Source organism: Schistocerca gregaria, chromosome 1, assembly GCF_023897955.1.
Source record: "Schistocerca gregaria isolate iqSchGreg1 chromosome 1, iqSchGreg1.2, whole genome shotgun sequence".
NCBI classification, from domain to species: Eukaryota; Metazoa; Arthropoda; class Insecta; order Orthoptera; family Acrididae; genus Schistocerca; species Schistocerca gregaria.
The window spans coordinates 756,499,777-756,523,788 of NC_064920.1; the positions used below are offsets into that span (position 1 = coordinate 756,499,777).

The 24,012-nt window shown below is 43.4% G+C and overlaps 1 protein-coding gene across 6 annotated transcripts in view; it reads right to left on the reverse strand.

Moving 5' to 3' along the window:
* LOC126267827 (putative thiamine transporter SLC35F3) overlaps positions 1-24,012 on the reverse strand; it is a 652,799-nt gene that overhangs the window by 432,899 nt on the left and 195,888 nt on the right. For all 6 annotated transcript variants that reach the window (XM_049973150.1, XM_049973162.1, XM_049973156.1 and 3 more), the window contains exon 2: positions 17,673-17,721. The gene's annotated coding sequence lies outside the window, so the exon portion shown is untranslated. The remainder of the gene's footprint in view (positions 1-17,672; positions 17,722-24,012) is intronic.

Sequence of the window (24,012 nt, forward strand, 5' to 3'; positions counted from 1 at the left end):
AAGATAACCTGAAGATGCCTACATATGGCGAAATGAGTCGTTGAAAAATAAAAGAAACTAAAATTGCAACCAAGACTGTTTTTAACCAATACTGTTAAGCACTGGTTTGCTGTAATGCCACATATCGACTGGAAGAATTTCTGAGATCCAATAATAAAAAAAGAGGGTTAGCTGCCCTCTGTAATAAAAAAAACTGAGTTAATGGATCAACGACGAACTGAAATGGGTGTCTTGCGACGTCCGCCCCGAGCAGATACAACAAACGGAAAAGAACAAAATGTGATTAATAAAAAAAAATTTAGTTATTGTGTTGCATTGAATTATGTTTGATTGTGTTCAAAATGGTTTAACTGCTATTCTCTTGTTTGAGCCTCGGTTTCTAGAACTACATTGGGCTGCAAACTGACTTCTGTTTGATCGTTACTGTTCTGTTATTAAGAAAATTTTATGTTTAATGAATGAGCTGTCAAACTGTTCCCACGTAAGCATAGTGCCCAGCCCAAACCCTACTCTACTTAAATCCTACGCTACAGTTCAGAATAATTGGCAAACTCGTTATCACCATAACATGATGGCGTCATAACCACTGTACTAAAGCTGGGGACGAAATAAGCAGCCAGCCGAAGATTTGCAGATAGCTACCAAAGTTGGCAAATACAGACTGAAGAGTAGGTGACGCGTCTGATCTTTATTGCAGGAATACGGGTATTTAAAGAGGTCAGTCCATGTGACTTCCTCTTTCTGGCAGTTTGCTGAGAGCTCGTTCTCAGAGGTAGAGTGGGGACTAAGTAGCCTGGCCCATAGTTGCAAGGACAGCACAGTAGGGGAGAGGATAGAGGCAGTGGCGGGGTCTTCGCTGTGAGCAGCCATGGTGCAGTGTGGATGTGGCAGGCCAACAGCTGAGGCCTATGCACAAACGTGTTTCTCACGTAGCACGTAAGCTACAGCTGGCGAGTCAGCTAACCATTCTATTCAAGTTACATCAGTACAACCAATGATCTCACAAATATAGACTTTCAAAGTCAATAGTTTCGCGGTAGAGTACGGAACACGAAATAGTTGCATAAACAAAGGAATGACCAAAGGGAAAGATCTATTGCAAGGTGCCAGAAGAAAATTTCATTGAACAAAAAAGGGGGGTGAAATTGTAGCGTAGGAGACATCGTCACTTTTTACACTGATGGAAAAAAATCGCAACACGTAAAAATAATTAATGTAGAGTAATGAAATTTTGGGAATAAATTTGTTTAGGTAACACATTTCGGTGATCAACATTGAAAGACCACAGATTAATGTTGTTGTTGTTGTTGTCTTCAGTCCTGAGACTGGTTTGATGCAGCTCTCCATGCTACTCTATCCTGTGCAAGCTGCTTCATCTCCCAGTACCTACTGCAACCTACATCCTTCTGAATCTGCTTAGTGTACTCATCTCTCGGTCTCCCTCTACGATTTTTACCCTCCAAGCTGCCCTCTAACGCTAAATTTGTGATCCCTTGATGCCTCAGAATATGTCCTACCAACCGATCCCTTCTTCTACTCAACTTGTGCCATTCTCTTCTCCCCAATTCCATTCAATACCTCCTCATTAGTTATGTGATCTACCCATCTGATCTTCAGCATTCTTCTGTAACACCACATTTCGAGAGGTCCTATTCTCTTCTTGTCCAAACTATTTATCGTCCACGTTTCACATCCATACATGGCTACACTCCATAAAAATAGTTTCAGAAACGAGTTCCTGACATTTACATCTATACTCGATGTTAACAAATTCCTCTTCTTCAGAAACGCTTTGCTTGCCATTGCCAGTCCACACTTTACATCCTCTCCACTTCGACCATCATCAGTTATTTTGTTCCCCAAATAGCAAAACTCCTTTACTACTTTAAGTGTCTCATTTCCTAATCTAATTCCCTCAGCATCACCCGATTTAATTTGACTACATTCCATTATCCTCGTTTTGCTTTTGTTGATGTTCATCTTATATCCTCTTTTGAAGACACTTTCAATTCCGTTCAACTGCTCTTCAAAGTCCTTTGCCGTCTCTGACAGAATTACAATGTCATCGGTGAACCTCAAAGTTTTTACTTCGTCTCCATGAATTTTAATACCTACTCCAAATTTTTCTTTTGTTTCCTTTACTGCTTGCTCAATATACAGTTTGAATAACATCGGGGAGAGGCTGCAACCCTGTCTCACTCCTTTCCCAACCACTGCTTCCCTTTCATGCCCCTCGACTTTTATGACGGCCATCTGGTTTCTGTACAAATAGTAAATAGCCTTTCGCTCCCTGTATTTTACCCCTGCCACCTTTAGAATTTGAAAAAGAGTATTCCAGTCAACATTGTCAAAAGCTTTCTCTAAGTCTACAAATGCTAGAAACGTAGGTTTGCCTTTTCTTAATCTTTCTTCTAAGATAAGTCGTAAGGTCAGTATTGCCTCACGTGTTCCAACATTTCGACGGAATCCAAACTGATCCTCCCTGAGGTCCGCATCTACCAGTTTTTTCCATTCGTCTGTAAAGAATTCGCGTTAGTGTTTTGCAGCTGTGACTTATTAAACTGATAGTTCGGTAATTTTCACATCTGTCAGCACCTGCTTTCTTTGGGATTGGAATTATTATATTCCTCTTGAAGTCTGAGGGTATTTCGCCTGTCTCATACATCTTGCTCACCAGCTGGTAGAGTTTTGTCATGACTGGCTCTCCCAAGGCCATCAGTAGTTCTAATGGAATGTTGTCTACTCCCGGGGCCTCCCATTTCGTGTTCATCTACATCCTCTTCCATTTCCATAATATTGTCCTCAAGTACATCACCCTTGTATAAACCTTCTATATACTCCTTCCACCTTTCTGCCTTCCCTTCCTTGCTTAGAAATGGGTTGCCATTTGAGCCCTTGATATTCATACACGTGGTTCTCTTCTCTCCAAAGGTCTCTTTAATTTTCCTGTAGGCAGTATCTATCTTACCCCTAGTGAAATAAGCTTCTACATCCTTACATTTGTCCTCTAGCCATCCCTGTTTAGCCATTTTGCACTTCCTGTCGATCTCATTTTTGAGACGTCTGTATTCCTTTTTGCCTGCTTCATTTACTGCATTTTTATATTTTCTCCTTTCATCAATTAAATTCAATATTTCTTCTGTTACCCAAGGATTTCTAGCAGCCTTCGTCTTTTTACCTACTTTATCCTCTGCTGCCTTCACTACTTCATCCCTCAGAGGTACCCATTCTTCTTCTACTGTATTTCTTTCCCCTATTCCTGTCAATTGTCCCCTTATGCTTTCCCTGAAACTCTGTACAACCTCTGGTTCTTTCAGTTTATCCAGGTCCCATATCCTTAATTTCCCACATTTTTGCAGTTTCTTCAGCTTTAATCTACAGGTCATAACCAATAGATTGTGGTCCGAGTCCACATCTGCCCCTGGAAATGTCTTACAACTTAAAACCTGGTTCCTAAATCTCTGTCTTACCATTATATAATCTATTTGATACCTTTTAGTATCTTCAGGGTTCTTCCACGTATACAACCTTCTTTCATGATTCTTAAACCAAGTGTTAGCTATGATTAAGTTGTGCTCTGTGCAAAATTCTACTAGGCGGCTTCCTCTTTCATTTCTTAGCCCCAATCCATATTCACCTCTTATGTTTCCTTCTCTCCCTTTTCCTACTGACGAATTCCAGTCACCCGTGACTATTAAATTTTCATCTCCCTTCACTACCTGAATAATTTCTTTTATCTTATTATACATTTCTTCAATTTCTTCGTCATCTGCAGAGCTAGTTGGCATATAAACGTCTACTACTGTAGTAGGCATGGGCTTCGTGTCTATCTTGGCCACTATAATACGTTCACTATGCTGCTTAGATTAGCTTACCCGCACTCCTATTTTTTATTCATTATTAAACCTACTCCTGCATTACCCCTATTTGATTTTGTATTTATAACCCTGTATTCACCTGACCAGAAGTCTCTTTCCTCCTGCCACCGAACTTCACTAATTCCGACTATATCTAATTTTAACGTATCCACTTCCCTTTTTAAATTTTCTAACCTACCTGCCCGATTAAGGGATCTGACATTCCACACTCCGATCCGTAGAACGCCAGTTTTCTTCCTCCTGATAACGACATCCTCCTGAGTAGTCCCCGCCCGGAGATCCGAATGGGGGACTATTTTACCTCCGGAATATTTTACCCAAGAGGATGCCATTATCATTTAATCATACAGTAAAGTTGCATGCCCTCGGGAAAAATTACGGCTGTAGTTTCCCCTTGCTTTCAGCCGTTCGCAGTACCAGCACAGCAAAGCCGTTTTGGTTAATGCTGCAAGGCCAAATCAGTCAATCATCCAGACTGTTGCCCCTGCAACTATTGAAAAGGCTGCTGCCCCTCTTCAGGAACCACATGTTTGTCTGGCCTCTCAACAGATACCCCTCCGTTGTGGTTGCACCTACGGTACGGCCATCTGTATCGCTGAGGCACGCAAGCCTCCCCACCAACGGCAAGGTACATGGTTCATGGGGGGGCAGATTAATGTAAGTGCAAAAAAAGCCATTGCAAATGCGACGCGGGTAATTAATAGTAGTAGTAGTAGTAGTAGCTTTATTCATCCGTAGATATCTTTTTACAAGGATATAGGACATGACAAAGTATTTACAAGTTTAGATCAATTTAAAATAAGCTAATTCGTATACACACATATTTACAGACTTCTAGTTAGAGTCAGTCATTAGATTTACTTCTGGTATACAATACTTTTTTTTTAAGAAATAACTTATTCAATAATGTATAGCCACACCGTTCACTCATATCTCACTTTCAGTCACTGCACACACTATACACACACACACACACACACACACACACACACACACACAAGCCGGCCCATGTGGCCGTGCGGTTCTAGGCGCTTCAGTCGCAGGTCCGAATCCTACCTCGGGCATGGATGTGTGTGATGTCCTTAGGTTAGTTAGGTTTAAGTAGTTCTAAGTTCTAGCGGACTGATGACTACAAATGTTAAGTCCCATAGTGCTCGGAGCCATTTTGAACACAAACACACACACAAACTGGTGATCTCATTTTCTGTACCGCACCTTCCCATTTGCTTTCGTGGAAAACTGAGTCACCATCGCTCCATAATTAGTGAGAGGTTGAGCTCAGAAAGAGGAAGAGGTGTCAGTATTGTGCTATGCATAGCTGGGGGGTAAGTATTTCTAGAACGGAAAAAAGAAGGGAAAAACATAAAGTGAAGGGGTTTTATGGAATGTTGGATGTTTTATAATCATTACTATTATTAGTTATTTGTATAACATTTTTTTTATCAAACCCCTACTCTGTTTTATCTAAGTAATTCTTCAATGTATAAAATGTACTCCATAAAAGGTACTTTTTAGCTGCCTTTTTAAATAAGAGTTGTTTGCAATTTCTTTTATCCCTTTTTGTAATTTATTGTACAGTTTTATTCTTTGGTAGAAAATGCTGTTTTGAGTTTTATGTTTAGTTTTTCTTGGTAAATGTAAGTTGAGTCTAGCTCTTGTTGCCTGGTCATGGTCAGAGCTGTTTGTGCAGTAATTATCAATGTTATTTTTTATGTGTACAACTGACTGGTAAATGTATTCACATGGAGCAGTTAAAATCCCCAGTGTTTTGGACAGATCATTACAATGAGTTCGACTAGTAATTTTGTTTATTACTCTTATGTCTCTTATCTGGAATTTGAAAATTGTGTTCACATTTTGTGCGTTTGTTCCCCAAAAAAGAATGCCATAGCTAAGAATTTGAGTGTACATATGAATAATATGTAACTAAAAGACACTGCATGTTACACACTGATGATGGAGGTCTAAGGGCACAACATACTTATGACATTCTGTTTGCAAGTACCATTGTGTGTTCACGCCACTTCAACTGAGAATCAATATTCATTTCTAGAAATTTTGCATTTGTTACACAGTCTATAGAGGTGCCATATACATTTAATTTAACATTGTCATTTTTCCTCTTCAAACTGAAATTCATTGCATTAGTTTTCTTTATGTTCAACGTCACTTTATTGCTTATTGAGCAATCATAAACTTCCTTGAGAGTTTCATTTGCTTTCTCGGCAAAGAGTTCTCTTGTTTTCTCAGTGACTATAATATTCCTGTCATCAGCGAACAGAATAACCTGTATAATAACCACCAGAATGTTGAATGAAAGCATTCAAATGTGCAAGTATTGTGTTGTACAGATGCCAGATGTCAGTTTGTAGGATGTTTTTCCATGGCTGTTGCACTTGGTCGTCATTAAAGTGGCAGTCAATGCTGGTTGAGTATTACGCTGGAGTTGCGTTCAGATGATGTCCCATACGTACTCGATTGGAGACAGATCTGGTGATCGATCAGATCAAGGCAACATGTTGACACTCTGTAGACCATGCTGGGTTTCAACTGCAGCGCGTGGGCGATCGTTATCCTGTTGGACAACACTCCCTGGAACGCCGTTCTTGAATGGAAGCACAACTGGTTAAATCACCAGAATGAGGTACAATTTTGCAATGACGGTGCGTGGGAAACCACGAGAGTGCTGCTGCTGTCATACGAAATCGCACCCCAGACCAAAGGTCCAATGCGTCTGGCACGCAGACAGTGGTAGCAGGCCCTCAGCTGGTCTCCTCTAACCAAAACACTGCGCAGAGGAAGAACCACCTTGCTCTCCGATGACCTTTCCTTGACACAACTGAAGCCGTGAATGGCGGTGGTTTGCAGTCAGTGGAATGCCCGTCACAGGGCGTCTGGCTCGGAGCTGTCCTTAAAGTAACCGATTTGTAAGAGTTAGTTGTGTCACTGTGGTGCCACGCGCTGCTCATATTGGTGCTGCATATGCAGTACGATGCGCCAGGGCCATATGGCGAACACGATGATCTTGCCTGTCGGTAGTGCCATGTGTCCGTCCGGAGTCCCGTCTTCTTGCGAGCGTACATTCTCGTGACCGCCGCTGCCAGCAAACATGTACAGTGGATACGTTCCTGCAAGCCCTTCTGCAGTATAGCAAAAGGAACATCCAGCTTCTTGTACATCTACATCTACATCTATATCCATACTCCGCAAGCCACCTGACGGTGTTTGGCGGAGGGTACCTTTGAGTACCTCTATCGGTTCTCCCTTCTATTCCAGTCTCGTATTGTTCGTGGAAAGATGGATTGTCGGTATGCCTCTGTGTGGGCTCTAATCTCTCTGATTTTATCCTCATGATCTCTTCGCGAGATATCCGTAGGAGGGAGCAATATACTTCCTCCTCGGTGAAGATATGTTCTCGAAACTTTAACAAAAGCCCGTACGGAGCTACTGAGTGTCTCTCCTGCGGAGTCTTCCACTGGAGTTTATCTATCATCTCCGTAACGCTTTCGCGATTACTAAATCATCATGTAACGAAGCGCGCTGCTCTCCGTTGGATCTTATCTCTTCTATCAACACTACCTGGTACGGATCCCACACTGTTCAGCAGAATTCAAGCAGTGGGCGAACAAGCGTACTCTAACCTACTTCCTTTGTTTTCGGATTGCATTTCCTTAGGAATCTCAGTATGGCACCTGGTTTACCGACGATCAACGTTATAAGATCATTCCATTTTAAATCACTCCTAATGCGTACTCCTAGATAATTTATAGAATTAACTGCTTCCAGTTGCTGACCTGCTATATTGTACCTAAATGATAAGGGATCTTTCTTTCTATGTATTCGCAGCACATTACACTTGTCTACATTGAGATTCAATTGTCATTCCCTGCACCATGCGTCAATTCGCTGCAGATCCTCCTGCATTTCAGTACAATTTTCCATTGTTACAACCTCTCGATATACCACAGCATTGTCTGCAAAAAGCCTCAGTGAACTTCCGATGTCATCCACAAGTTAATTTATGTATATTGTGAATAGCAAAGGTCCTACGACACACCTGAAGTCACTCTTACTTCGGCAGACTTCTCTCCATTGAGAATGACATGCTGTGTTCTGTTATCTAGGAACTCTTCAATCCACTCTCACAATTGGTCTGATAGTCCATATGCTCTTACTTCATTCATTAAACTGCTGTGGGGAACTGTATCGAACGCCTTGCGGAAGTCAAGAAACACGGCATCTACCTGGGAACCCGTGTCAATGGCCCTCTGAGTCTCGTGGACGAATAGCGCGAGCAGGGTTTCACACGATCTTCCTTTTCGACACCCATGCTGTTTTCTGCAGAGTAGATTTCTGTTAGACGACTTCGTTCAAACTCGGTGAGGGGTTGATGATAGTGTGTTTGTCACCTTAAAGGCATTCTTGACTAACACCAACTCAGCAGTCCAGTCCCAAAGATAACTAACGCTCACGACCGATACGGCGTGCATTTAAGACAAACCTGATTTGTGTCCTCATAATGGCGCTATTAGCGCCACTCTTATGCGACTGGCGCCAAATTTAAATAGCCATCATCTTTCAGATGCAAAAACATTCTTCACAACTTTCGTATATGTCGCACGTCTCCTTCTTACTGTTGCGATTTTTTTACCATCAATGCATTATGTTGACAATGTAAAATAAAGAACATTTGTCACAAGGAATTATGTTCAGAGCCCTGATAACCTGTTCGGGTATCTTATCTAGAAATAAAATCCTCTTCTTCTTCCGCACCTTTGTGAAGTAGTGATGCCTTGGGAAGTACTATTAGCTTCGTTTTCTTCGCATTCCTTTATTAATTTCAGTGAGTGATTGGAATAGCTAGCGGTTCTCTCAGCCCTCTCAAGCCCATTCCAACAGTAATTTCATAGCACTGCATATAATCACACGTGCCTGATTACGAAGACTTTCCTACACCTGTGCGTGGAGAATGTGGTGCCCTGTTGTGAAATAAAGACACTAGCAGCGTGCAGGCCGGCAGGCGACAGTCGACTGTGGCCCCTTTCGGAACAATCGGGCTGAGATTGCTCAAGGCTCACGACGAGAGTGCCTTCCTGCGCAGGTGGCACGTTATCTTGCTAGAGCTGTGGTGCCACTCGATGAATCGATAGCTTTCAGTGCTGGCCTAGCTGCCGCGGTGTGCGGAACTCGCCGCGAGTGGGGCACGTCGTCGGCCGGTGTCGCTGTAGCTTCTGAGTGCAACATAGCCATCCAGTTATGGAAGCTCAGATTAGGAAGTCAACGTTGAAATTTTCGTTCCCGTTCGGGTATGACAGGCCGAAAGTTGATGAAATCGCCGATTGTTTGTTAGGAAAGACAGGTTTACAAGATGATAATGTTCCCAGTTTGGCATGTGATTTCTCCATGGTAACGCAGACGTTGGAACGTCTTCCTGGATTATGAAAAACAGGCGGTTTGGCGAACTTTCTTTATTCCAATGGTGAATCTAGTTCAACTGCCATCAGCTACGCTGGTTTAGGGTAGCGACCTGTGCGCATATTGAACCTCGCATTTCAACTGAAGTTCGATGTCATCAAACATGCGTTAAAGTCTTATGGAACGATTTTTCAGGTTGTTGTTTGTTGTTGTTGTGGTCTTCAGTCCTGAGACTGATTTGATGCAGCTCTCCATGCTACCCTATCGTGTGCAAGCTTCTTCATCTCCCAGTACTTACTGCAACCCACATCCTTCTGAATCTGCTTAGTGTATTCATCTCTTGGTCTCCCTCTACGATTTTTTCCCTCCACGCTGCCCTCTAATGCTAAATTCGTGATCTCTTGATGCCTCAGAAAATGTCCTACCAACCGATCCCTCCTTCTAGCCAAGATGTGCCACAAACTCATTTCCTCCCCAATTCTATTCAATACCTCCTCATTAGTTATGTGATCTACCCACCTAATCTTCAGCATTCTTCTGTAGCACCACATTTCGAAAGCTTCTATTCCCTTCTTGTCCAAAGTATTTATCGTCTATGTTTCACTTCCATACATGGCTACACTCCATACAAATACTTTCAGAAACGACTTCCTGAAACTTAAATCTATCGCATTCGGAAGGACGACGGTTCAATCCCGGATCCAGCAAACCTGATTTAGGTTTTCCGTGAATTCCCTAAATCGTTTCAGGCAAATGCCGGGATGGTTCCTTTGAAAGGGCCCGGCTGATTTCCTTCCCAATCCTTCCCTAACCTGAGCTTGCGCTCCGTCTCTAATGACCTCGTTGTCGACGGGACGTTAAACACTAACCACCAACACCACTTAAATCTATACTCGATGTTAACAAATTTCTCTTCTTCAGAAACGCTTTCCTTGCCATTGCCAGTCTACATTTTATATCTTCTCTACTTCGACCATCATAAGTTATTTCGCTCCCCAAATAGCAAAAGTCCTTTACTACTTTAAGAGCCTCATTTCCTAATCTAATTCTCTCAGCATCACCCGATTTAATTCGACTACATTCCATTATCCTCGTTTTGCTTTTGTTGATGTTCATCTTATATCCTCCTTTCAAGATACTGTCCATTTCGTTCAACTGCTCTTCCCAGTCCTTTGCTGTCTCTGACAGAATTACTATGTCATCGGCGAACTTCAAAGTTTTTAATTCTTCTCCTTGGATTTTAATACCTACTCCGAATTTTTCTTTTGTTTGCTTTATTGCCTGCTCAATATACAGATTGAATAACATCGGGGAGGCTACAATCCTGCCTCACTCCTTTCCCAACCACTGCTTCCTTTTCGTGCCCCTCGACTCTTATAACTGCCATCTGGTTTCTATACAAATTGTAAATAGCCTTTTGCTCCCTGTATTTTACCCCTGCCACCTTTAGAAATTGAAAGAGAGTATTCCAGTCAACATTGTCTAAAGCTTTCTCTAAGTCTACAAATGCTAGAAACTTAGGTTTGCCTTTCCTTAATCTTTCTTCTAAGATAAGTCGTAAGGTCAGTATTGCCTCACGTGTTCCAATATTTCTACGGAATCCAAACTGATCTTCCTCGAGGTCGGCTTCTACTAGTTTTTCCATTCGTCTGTAAAGAATTCGCGTTAGTATTTTGCAGCTGTGACTTATTAAACTGATAGTTCGGTAATTTTCACATCTGTCAACACCTGCTTTCTTTGGGATTGGAATTATTATACTCTTCTTGAAGTCTGAGGGTATTTCGCCTGTCTCATACATCTTGCTCACCAGATGGTAGAGTTTTGTCAGGACTGGCTCTCCCAAGGCCGTCAGTAGTTCTAATGGAATGTTGTCTACTCCCAGGGCCTTGTTTCGACTCAGGTCTTTCAGTGCTCTGTCAAACACTTCACGCAGTATCGTATCTCCCATTTCATCTTCATCTACATCCTCTTCCATTTGCATAATACTGTCTCAAGTACATCGCCCTTGTATAGACCCTCTATATACTCCTTCCACCTTTCCGCGGTTCCAGAGTGTAGCGCCTAAAACCGCTTGGCCACTCCGTCCAGCCTAACCCAAACTTCCAGATGTCAGACAGTGTGACATACTAAACTGTCACCATGAAGCATGAGCAAAAAAAGGTAGGGGGCTGGAAGTTCTAAGAGTTACAGAGATGTCAGACAGCTTCATTATTACCGTGCATTAATCATCACATTAAGATTTTCTAAATTTTATGATTCTGAATTTTAACGTAAATAATTTTACGATTCTTAAGTACAAAATATGCTTCCATGCACTCAGTAACTGGTGTCATCAGTGCGAATTTAAATGATTATTCCGCCAACTTAGTTCAAGCCGCATATATTTGGTTCAAATGTAAGGTGCCCGCTTCACGACAGGTGACCATGTTTCTTCATAATCGTATCTCATTGAAATACCAATATTAATCAACGACACGCCCAACTAACCAGTCTTAATTGAACTGTACTTCCAATCCCTGTACTTATGGTTTTGCTGAGACAGTATACTAAATTGTCATTCTGGTGATTAGTTTTAGTCTTTTTCCCTAGCGTTTTCGTTAAAACAAGGATTATTCTAAAAAATAACCAATCGGTCGCGAAATGGGAACCACTGTGAAAATCAAAAACGTCTTGCTTGCAGCAGTTAGCTATTACACTTTATAGTTACTTCTCTACATATTCGCCGTTCCAACTTAGACATTTGTCATAGCATTGTACCAACTTTCGAAAACCCTCGTCATAGAAGGCAGCCGCGTTTGGTTTCCGCCAGTTCTCTGTGCAAAATTTTGTTGTTAGAACCAACATTTCATAAGAGCAGAGACGAGTATCAGAGGGAGCCACATCTGGACAGTATAAGGTGATCAAAAATTTCCTGTCGGAAACGCTACAGAAGGGTCTCCGATGGACCTGCAGTATGCTGCCGAAAATTGTTTTGGAGAGGGAAATGCATGACAATTACGTTATGTGGGCAGCATTAAATCAGGCCAAATCTCTTGGCGTGCGTACATACTTGGCGAGAGAAGCTATTTTCCAGGCATCTTTACGAGCTCATTGTGCGCTCAGAGCCGGCTGGAGTGGCCGAGCGGTTCTAGGCGCTACAGTCTGAAACCGCACGACCTCTACCTAGAGCATGGATGTGTGTGATGTCCTTAGGTTAGGGGACTGATGACCTCAGAAGCTAAGTCCCATACTGCTCAGAGCCATTTGCACCATTTTGTGCGCTCAGAACTGAAAAGAGCGTCGTGATGCGAAAGATGGGTGTACGAGAGACACTGACCAACACATCTGTGAAAATGATCAACGGATTTTCATGGTGGTTTCCATTTCGCGCCCGAGCGGGTCTTACGTTCCGAATAGCCCTCGTACTTCTTAAGTGATGCCTTAGCGTTTTGTCAGATACTTGTAATTAAGGTTAGTCTGAATAAATCCTAACAGTTCAATTGTTCTAAATGCGCAGTGAGTATTACCAACACTTGTGTGTAAATTTTCTCTTACACCAGAAAAGACATTAAAACAATATAATTAATGTTAGCAATGACAGAAATTTCCACTATTAACGCTTGTGTTTAGATTGATGTAAACGGATGGTGAAATAAAGGATAATGATGGAAGCTTTGAGTTGTATAGTCGGCTTTATATTTGTTTCTTACTTCTTACTGTACACCGAATTTTATAAAGTGGGAGCTTCGGAAAATTAAGTACAGTAATACTACTTTCTGCGATAAGCAAGGATTTCATATTTGAGATTTTATGTCCACTAGTTCGAGGAACCCGAATCACGGAAGAACATATGCGTTTGAATGGAACTTCAGAGAAGTGCTCCAATATTCAGTACAAATGGCACAGCTTATTGGCAGCTGCAGAACTGTAGCAGCTGGGACCGGCGCCTGCAGATCGGCTTCTGCTCACTGGGGGCGATACGACAGCGGATCTGCGAAATATGGGGTCCCTGTGGGCCGCAAGTGTGCGGAACAGCGAACTCAAAACTCTGAAACACGAAAAGCGTACTTCAGCTCAATAGCGGTATGGAGCCGGGAACGTCGGCGCAGTGGGCTACATTACGTCTTCAATTATAAGGTCTAGCAGCACTGCTAAACTCCGGTTCCTTAAACCTGCAGTTTTCATTTGCTGTTATTTTTCTCAAACTACTTCGGGTTCGACCGGAACAAGGGTAACTGATATCAACGCCAACAAATATATTTCACACAGACTGATCAAAAGAAAAGAAAAAAAGGCAAGAAAAGTAAGTTGAGTGAAACTATATGGTTCCAGAGACCTGAGGTCAACTGTTGATCAGGTGAGAGCGTGTACACTAGAGTAAACCGAATGTGCCTCAAGAAACTGAAAACCCGAGATTTACGATCACTTTTTAACTTGTGTTGGAAAGTTACTGCAAATAAAGGTTATTGAATGGTGGCTGTGTCTCTGTACAATACTTAACGTCATATGCATCTTCACTGTCTGTCTAATGTTTTTTTCAATTAATTGTGCAGTTTGTTTTCGATGAGTACATTTTATTAATTACTATTTGACAAACCCGTTACTGCCTGGGTATTCATTTTGCCAATTCTTCGTTAGAAAGGAAAACAAAAAATCAGCTGTGTTTGTAATGAAGTATCGAAAAAATTGCGTTGCTATGTATTCGCGAAAACACCTTTGAAATTGTAAAACTGTCCTACAAAGAAATGTGCGTAATGTACAAATGTACAACTCAGTATTCAAATCAAGAAACATGTTCCCGAATAGTTTCTGTACACTGGGCGCAGCAGCTTCGCATGTGTACAACCCGATTTTGTGAAGGTCTCCATGGCAACACCTCTTCATTGCTCTGTTAACGGCTATGATTTCCGCCTACAGCCGTTTGCGCTTCGCAGTTGAACGCTGTCAAAAGCGCTGCCAGGTGTCACGGATTTCCTTCAGTTAAGTCGACTGCAGGAGTGTGTCAGCAGTGAAAAATAAATGCATTAAAGCTTCATGCAAGTGCGGCATATTTTTACTTATCCCATTGTTCATTTCTCCTGAATTATGTGTCGCACAATGATATAAAGGGTGTTACAAAAAGGAATGGACAGTGTCTTGAAAGGAGGATATAAGATGAACATCACCAAAAGCAAAACGAGGATAATGGAATGTAGTCGAATTAAGTCGGGCGATGCTGAGGGAATTGGACTGGGAAATGAGACACTTAAAGTAGTAAAACAGTTTTCTTATTTTGGGAGCAAAATAACTGATGATGGTCGAAGTAGAGAGGATATAAAATGTAGACTGGCAATAGCAAGGAAAGCGTTTCTGAAGAAGAGAAATTTGTTAATATCGAGTATAGATTTAAATGTCACGAAGTCGTTTCTGAAAGTATTTGTATGGAGTGTAGCCATGTATGGAAGTGAAACATGGACTATAAATAGTTTGGACAAGAAGAGAATAGAAGCCTTTGAAATGTGGTGCTACAGAAGAATGCTGAAGATTAGATGGGTAGATCACGTAACTAATGAGGAAGTATTGAATAGGATTGGGGAGAAGAGGAGTTTGTGGCACAACTTGACAAGAAGAAGGAATCGGTCGGCAGGACATGTTCTGAGGCATCAAGGGATCATCAATTTAATATTGGAGGGCAGCATGGAGGGTAAAATTCGTAGAGGGAGACGAAGAGATGAATACACTAAACAGATTCAGAAGGATGTAGGCTGCAGTACGTATTGCGAGATGAAGAAGCTTGCACATAATAAAGTAGCATGGAGAGCTGCATCAAACCAGTGTCAGGACTAAAGACCACAACAACAACAACAACAAAGAGGTACGGCGAAACTTTCAGGAAACATTCCTCACACACAAATAAAGAAAATATGTTATGTGGACATGTGTCCGGAAACGCTTACTTTCCATGTTAGAGCTCATTTTATTACTTCTCTTCAAATCACATTAATCATGGAATGGAAACACACAGCAACAGAATGTACCAGTGTGACTTCAACCACTTTGTTACAGGAAATGTTCAAAATGTCCTCCGTTAGCGAGGATACATGCATCCACCCTCCTTCGCATGGAATCCCTGATGCGCTGATGCAGCCCCGGAGAATGGCGTATTGTGTCACAGCCGTCCACAACACGAACACGAAGAGTCTCTACATTTGGTACCGGGGTTGCGTAGACAAGAGCTTTCAAATGCCCCCATAAATGAAAGTCAAGACGGTTGAGGTCAGTTGAGCGTGGAGGCCATGGAATTGGTCCGCCTCTACCAACCCATCGGTCACCGAATCTGTTGTTGAGAAGTGTACGAACACTTCGACTGAAATGTGCAGGAGCTCCATCGTGCATGAACCACATGTTGTGTCGTACTTGTAAAGGCATATATTCTAGCAGCACAGGTAGAGTATCCCGTATGAAATCATGATAACGTGCTCCATTGAGCGTAGGTGGAAGAACATGGGGCCCAATCAAGACATCACCAACAATGCCTACCCAAACATTCACAGAAAATCTGTGTTGATGACGTGATTGAACAATTGCGTGCCGATTCTCGAAAGCCCACACATGTTGATTGTAAAAATTTACAATTTGATCGGATTGGAATGAAGCCTCATCCGTAAAGAGAACATTTGCACTGAAATGAGGATTGACACATTGTTGGATGAACCATTCGCAGAAGTGTACCCGTAGAGGCCAATCAGCTGCTGATAGTGCCTGCACACGCTGTACATGGTACGGAATCAACTGGTTCTCCCGTAGCACTCTCCATACAGTGATGTGGTCAACGTTACCTTGTACAGCAGCAACTTTCTGACGCTGACATTAGGGTTATCGTCAACTGCACGAAGAATTGCGTCGTCCATTGCAGATGTCCTCGGCGTTCTAGGTCTTCTCCAGTCGCGAGTCATAGGCTGGAATGTTCCGTGCTCCCTAAGACGCCGATCAATTGCTTGGAACGTCTTCCTGTCGGGACATCTTCGTTCTAGAAACCTGTCTCTATACAAACGTACCGCGCCAAGGCCATTGCCCCGAGCTAATCCATACATCAAATAGGCATCTGCCAACTCCGCATTTGTAAACATTGCACTGACTGCAAAACCACGTTCGTGATGAACACTAACCTGTTGATGCTACGTACTGATGTGCTCGATGCTAGTACTGTAGAGCAATGAGTCGCATGTCAACACAAGCACCGAAGTCAACATTACCTTCCTTCAATTGGGCCAACTGGCGATGAATCGAGGAAGTACAGTACATACTGACGAAACCAAAATGAGCTCTAACATGGAAATTAAGCGTTTCCGGACACATGTCCACATAAGATCTTTTCTTTATTTGTGTGTGAGGAATGTTTCCTGAAAGTTTGTCGGTACCTTTTTGTAACACCCTGTATTTGTATAGGTACATTCAGCGACATATATGTACACTGTTTGCGAAATTTGTTGCGAGTAAGTAATACATTTAAACGCAATTCATGATGCGGAAGTTTTTCATTAAAACGTCATACCTTCTGAACTATGAAAGGCAGACGATTATTATCTCCACAATGATTTTGCTTAGCGGTAAGGGACACGTGTACCAAGTTTGGTTAAGATCCGTCCAGTGGTTTAGGAGCAGACGTAGAACATACACACACGCACCCACAAGTGCACGCGCGCGCGTGGACACACACACACACACACACACACACACACACATTTTTATAGATGTATCGTATGGGGGACTATTTGCAGTGCTCTGTTAACATGGTGCTTGAAAAGCGCTCTACGTTAAATGAACTAATTGACACCATAAACTGTTATGATTATCCTCTCCAGGGCAAAAAATATCCCACGTCGCAGAAAGCTCAATTCGAACTGACTTTCAATAACTGGGAATCAGATTCCGATCTCTGTTTTAAATGAACTGTATCTCTGGAATTCTTATCGCTGTCAAAATAGTCTGTCAGTAATCCTTTGTCAGCGTAACTTCCCACCCAGGAGTGATGATCTTGAGTTGTTAGCAGTGGAGCCACTGGGGAATTTAAACGGTTCGAGGAGACAGAATAGAATGACTCCAGGAGTCATGGCTTGATCTGATACGTCATGTAGTCTCTGCAGGGTCAAGTTTATTCCGACGAAAAAAGTCCGGAAAGAAATTAACAGCATAATCTTGGTAGCGTTCTTAATGAGTAGCCGTTGCACTGCTGGAATATAAGAGCATCTTTGTGATTGGACTGACGGCCTAGCATTAACTGTTATAACTTATTCCTGTAAAATTATATCACCTTCAGCTGCAACACTAGCTTTAAGATAATTAAAAAGTTAGACATTTCGTCTCATCTGAGCTATTTATAATAATGCTTGAAATTAATACGAAAATGTTCAAGCTTACCTGAAATACGGTTGCTATCACTGGTGTCAACTGGTCCGCGTCGGTGCAACTAAAAAGAGACAAAAAGATCCTTGATTTCACATGCAGTGTGTGACAGACGTGGTGTTACTATTACCATAGAATGGTCATAGCAAATAGTGTACGTAAAGATATGTCCTGTTGCGTTACTGGCACATTTATTACAGAAACAAAAATTAAATAAAATGTGCTAAAATACAAGACTAAATATTGTCCTGCAGCTGGATATCAAGAAAGGATAAATGATAACCGAATGCTTCATTAGGCCGTAGTAAATAAAACGATTCTAACGTCACAAAGTAAAAGATAAAATGCAAAGCTATTCTAAATATAAAAGCTTGTGACATAATTATTGTTGTGTTATATGAAACACGTAATAAATCGTTTTGTTCATTAAATTATAAAGGTGACGTCGGACCCTCCATAAAGCTGCTTATGAAGTGGTGCTGTTGTATACAGAGAAGGCGCAACGCTAATAATTGTAGCTAAATGTACGATGACCTCCTGCTGGCCCTCAGCAGAAACGAATGTAACGTATTTCGCATGAATCGATGAAGACTCATTGTTCCTTGATTGCAAAACTGTTGAACGAACATTGAACATAATCACATCTTTGAAATATCTGATAGTATGTGTACTGTACAGTTTAAAGTGGAGTTACCACATGGAACTGGTCTTAGGAAAGGCAGAAGCAATACTGATGCTAGCCGAGCGGCTCCAGGAGCTTCATTCTGGAACCATGCTACCGCTACGGTCGCAGGTTCGAATCGTGCCTCGGGCATGGATGTGTGTGATGTCCTTAGGTTAGTTAGGTTTAAGTAGTTCTAAGTTCTAGGGGACTGATGACCTCAGATGTTAAGTCCCATAGTCCTCAGTGTCAATGGAACCATTTGAAGACTGATATTAGTTGGAAGAACCCAGAATAAGTAAGGTACGAAGGAGTTAGACAACCCTCTTCACTCTGGGATCCTTACCTGATTCGGTTGTTAGAGAACACAGCACAGAGTTAAAGAATCAAAGAAGAGGAACGCATTTCGTCATGGGTTCGTTTAGCAAACGCGAAAGCGTCACAGAGTTACGTCATGGAACTCCTGTGGCAGACACTGCAAGAGAGGGGTTGTGTTGACGCGGAGGTTACAACACTGCGATAGCGTTCTTTCGTAGAAGAGTAAACCGATACTGCTTCCTCGTACATGTTACTGTAATCTTTAGTCCGAAGGCACGTCTGATGCAGCCACCCACACTAGGCTATCCTGTGTGCACCACTTCATCTCCCTCCCCCCCCCCCCCCCCCTTGCGTGTTCGGGTGTTAGAATAGGCTCAAGGTATTACTGCCTGTCGTAAGAGGCGACTAAAAGGTCTCACACATTTTGGCCTTTATCTGATGGACCACTGTAGGGTTTGACCTCCATTTTTCACAATTTTCCCAAAGAGCGAGCAAATTAGGGAAGGGCTCTTACAAGGTGCATCGTGTCCATCATGCTTTGAGACCTCTCGCATCCTTCGCCGAATTTGATCTGCACTTCCTCTCATTCTCCAGGTGTTGGGCGAGGTCATCCATCTTCTGAGCAGTATCACTTTCTGCGCTGTCGACTGTAACGGAGATCTTAGCTCGTTTGCGCCTGATATCTAGCACGGTAGCCAGCCCGTTGTGGTGGAACCGCCATGTACCCTGTTGGTTGTAGCCCCCTGACCACACAGGGATCACTCTGCTGATGCCTGTGCCTTTAACTCCCCACGTATACCAAGGAGCAGATGCCTGTCACCCTGGGGCATTGAGAGTCTCGGCAATGGCCATCCTGCCAGGTGGCCTCTGCTGCCTCTGGGTGGCGCCCTTGGGGAGGGCCTCTGGTCGGAGTGCATGGCATCAGGGCGGATGACACGCCATGAAGCATCTTTCTGGTGATCAAACACTAGCAGTCTCTAAGCAGTCAATGTCTAACTTCAATGGTAAGAAATGCGACCCCAAATCGTTTCCCCGCCTGGCTAAGTGTGGCAGTGAAGCTTATTCATTCCAGCACCTTATATGTACGAGAGTTGGTGGGGAAATCGGCCTTGTCAATGAATCCTCAGTTTTCTGTGGAGCATTTAGTGGACAAATTTGGGGAGGTGGAGGGGTTGTCCAAAATGTGGTCAGGGCCGGTCTTGATCAAAACGGTATCCTCTGCCCAGTCACAGGCACTACACACCTGTGATCAGCTGGGGGATGTTTCTGTTACCATCACGCCACATAAGAGCTTAAATATGGTCCAGGTTATCATATTTCACAGGGACCTTCTTTTGCAGTCTGACGATGAGGTGCACACAAATTTAGAGTGGCGAGGTGTCCATTGCATCTGGTGCGTCCACTGGGGTCCAAGGGATAATCAGGTTGCCACCAGTGCCTTCATCTTGGCCTTCAAGAGTCACACATAACCCGAGAAGTCAAGGTGATGGTCTACCACTGTGACATAAAGCCATATATCCCTCCCCCAATGTGCTTTAAGTGCTGGCAATCCGGCCATATGTCTTCCTGCTGTAATTCCAGCGTCACTTGTCGGGATTGTGGGCGTCCTTCACATCCCAATACTCCCTGTGCCCCGCCTCCCATCTGTGTCAATTGCGGGTAGCACCATTCGCCTTGCTTGCCAGACTGCAGGATTCTCCAGAAAGAAGGAAAAAATAATGGAATACAAGACCATTGGGTGCCATAAATCACCTACCCAATTCTGGAAGAAGATCAGCCGTCTTTTATGGTTACCAGACCTCAACAGGTGTCCCTGGCATTAACATCAATAGCGTGTTATCTAGCGACGCAAACGCGATTGCCGAGCTCTTTGTTGAGCACTATGCTCGAGCCTCTGCATCAACCGTTCGCACCCTCAAACGGCGGATAGAAAGAAAAATTCTCTCTTTCCCTACAAGCCACAGCGAACCCCATAACGCCTCATTCACAGCGTGGGAGCTCCTCAGTGCCCTTGCACATTGCCCCGACACAGCTCCTGGGGCGGATTGGATCCACAGTTCGATAATTAAACATCTCTCGTCTGACTACAAGTGAAATCTCCTCGTCATCTTCAACCGGATCTGGTGTGATGGCATCTTTCCATCGCAGTGGCTGGAGAGCACCATCATTCCGGTGCTCAAATCCAGTCAAAACCCACTTGATATGGATAGCTACCAGCCCATCAACCTCACCAACTTTCTTTGTAAGCTGTTGGAATGTATGGTGTGTCGACGATTGGGTTGGGTCCTGAAGTCACGTGGCGTACTGGCTCTATGTCAGAGCGGCTTCCACCAGGGTCGCTCTACCACTGATAACCTTGTGCCCCTTGAGTCTGCCATCCGAGAAACCTTTTCCAGACGCCAGCATCTGGTTTCCGTCTTTACTGACTTACTTAAAGCATGCGATACGACCTGGCTGCATTATATCCTTGCCATGTTTCCTTACGTTAATAACGATCCACTCACTGTAGTGGAGACATATCGCTTGTTAGGACCCTTGGCTACCTCACCTTCGTCAGCTTAAGCGGAAGTGCTAGCAGCAGCAACAACTGGGCGGGGGGGGGGGGGGGGGGGAGATGGGTGCATCCCGCCTTGACTATGGGAGTCTGGTTTATGGTTCGCCGGCACCCTCAGCGTTGCATTTACTCGACCTAGTGCACCACTGTGGCGTTCGCCCAGCGACGGAAGATTTTAGAACGAGTCTGGTGACCAATGTCTTGGTGGAGGCCGGAGTCTCTCCATTGAAGGTTAGGCGTGCACAACTGCTCGCCAGTTACGTCTCACATATTCGTAGTTCTCCTGCGCATCCGAATTACCGTTGCCTTTTCCCAACCACGGAAGTTCATCTCCCGCATCAGTGGCCCAGGTCAGGGCTTACAATTGCGGTTCGTGTCCGGTCCCTTCTGCCTGAACTGGAGTCCTTCCCGTTGCCACCTCTCCTCGTGGTCCATTCACATACATCTCCATGGTGTACACCTAGGTCACAGATCCTTCTGGACCTTTCGCATGACACTAAGGATAACGGCTCTCCTCTATCGGTTCCTCTCGATTCTCGACATGTACAAGGGCCATGAAGTGGTTTACACCAACGGCTCGATGGCTGATGGTCATGTAGACTTTGCGTATGTTCATGGAGGACATATTTAACAGCACTCCTTGCCAGATGGCTGCAGTGTTTTCACTGCAGAGTTGGCGGCCATATACTCTTGAGCACATCCGCTCATGCCCTGTCGAGTCATTTCTGTTGTTTACTGACTCCTTGCGCAGCGTACAAGCTATCGACCAGTGCTACCCTCGCCATCCTTTGGTAACGTCCATTCAGGAGTCCATCTATGCCCTGGACTGGTCCTGTCGTTCAGTGGTGTTTGTGTGGACCCCAGGACACTTCGGAATCCCAGGCAACGAACTTGCCTACAGGCTGTCCAAACAGGCTACGCGGAAACCGCTTCTGGAGATGAGTATTTCCGAAACTGACCTGCGTTCTGTCTTACGCCATAGGGTTTTTCGGCCTTGGGAGGCGTAATGGCATAACAGTACGCACAACAAATTGCGTGTCATTAAGGAGACTACGAATGTGTGGAAGTCTTCCATGCGGTCCTGTCGCAGGGAATCAGTTGCCCTCTGCCGGATCCGCATTGGCCATACGTGACTAACGCATAGTTACCTCCTCCGCCGCAAGGACCCACCTCGGTGTCGCTGAGGCTCACAAATGACGGTCGTCCACCTCTTGCTGGAATTCCCACATTTAGCCGCTCTGCAGCGGACTTTCATCTTTCCCAGCACCCTACCTTCGGTGTTGGGCGACAATGCCTCAACAGCAGCTTTAGTTTTACGTTTTATTCGTGAGGGTGGGTTTTATCATTTGATATAAGTTTTAGTTCATGTCCTTTTTCCCTCTGTGTCCTCCACCGTAGTGCTTTTAGGGTGTAGGTTTTAATGTGTTATAGAGTGGTTGGCTTCTCCTTGTTCTTCTCATGATCAGCCAGCCATAGTAATCTGCTCTCTTGTTTTGATCTCTTCTACATGTTTCTTGCATCTCTCTGTGGTTTCCTTGTCCGATTTTGTCCATTTTAGTGTTTCTTGCCCTTATGTCATTCTTTTGGTTTTCTCCTTTGCTCCAGCTGTATTTTGCATGTGTCGATTATTTTACTCCCACCCTTGTGGAATTATTTTAATCGGAACATGGGACTGATGACCTAGCAGTTTGGTCCCTCCCCTCCTCTTTTAAACCAACCAACCAACTTCTTCTCCGAATAACTATTCAACTTACACCAATTTGAACTATTTACTGTATCCGCTACAATTCTCTCCAATACTAAAATGACAGTTCCTTGATGCGTCCGAATTTTCCCGTCAGCCAATCCTTTTTAGTAAAGTTTTGCCACACATTTCTATTTTCCCCAGTTCGATTCAGTACCTCCTCATTAGTTATTCAGTCTAGCCCCTTTATCTTTAGCATTCCTGTGTAGTTCCACAAATCAAAAGCTTCTGTTCTTTTCTGACATGCTTATCGCCCACGTTTCACTTCCATGCAAGGTTACAATCAGTCAAACATATTCAGAAAAGACTTTTTAACACTTAAATTTATATTCCACATTAACAAATTCCTCTTTGCAGAAATGCTCTTCTTCTTGTAACTGGTCGACAACATTCCATTACCATTGTTTTACTTTCGTCTGTGTTCATCTTATAACCTCTTTTCAAGACACTACCATTTCGTTGAACTGCTCTTGTGATTACAATGAAATCGCCAGACCTCAAACATTTATTATTGTCCTTGACCTGTAATTCCGTCCGCAAATTTTTCTTTAGTTTACTTTATTCCTTCGTCAAAGTACAGATTGAATGACGTTGGGGATGAAGTTTAACCCTCTCTCACTGTCTTCTCAACTACTACTTGTCTTTCATATCCTTCGACTCTTAGAACTGTAGTTTGGTTTCTGTACTAACTTTACATGAACTTTCGCTTCTTATATTTTATCCCATAACTTCAGAGTTTCACTGTATTCGAGTCAACACCGTCAGAAGCTTTCTCTAACCTTCCGAACATTGTAAACGGAGGTTTGTCTTTCTTTAGCCTATCTTCTTAGATCAGTTGGAGGGCGAGTATTGCATCGCGTGGGCCTACGTATCTCTAGAACCTCGTCCGTAAGGACAGTGAAAGTGAAATTTGAAAGATTCGAGCTGATGTCAAGGCTTACCAACTGTTGATCGGTACCTGTGGGCTTTTGCAGACATACAGACTTTCAGTGGAGACTGATACACCGGCTGCTTGGTTTCGGTCTCTACCGAGCAAGGTGGAGCAATGGTCAACGATTACAAGCGGACTGTACGAACT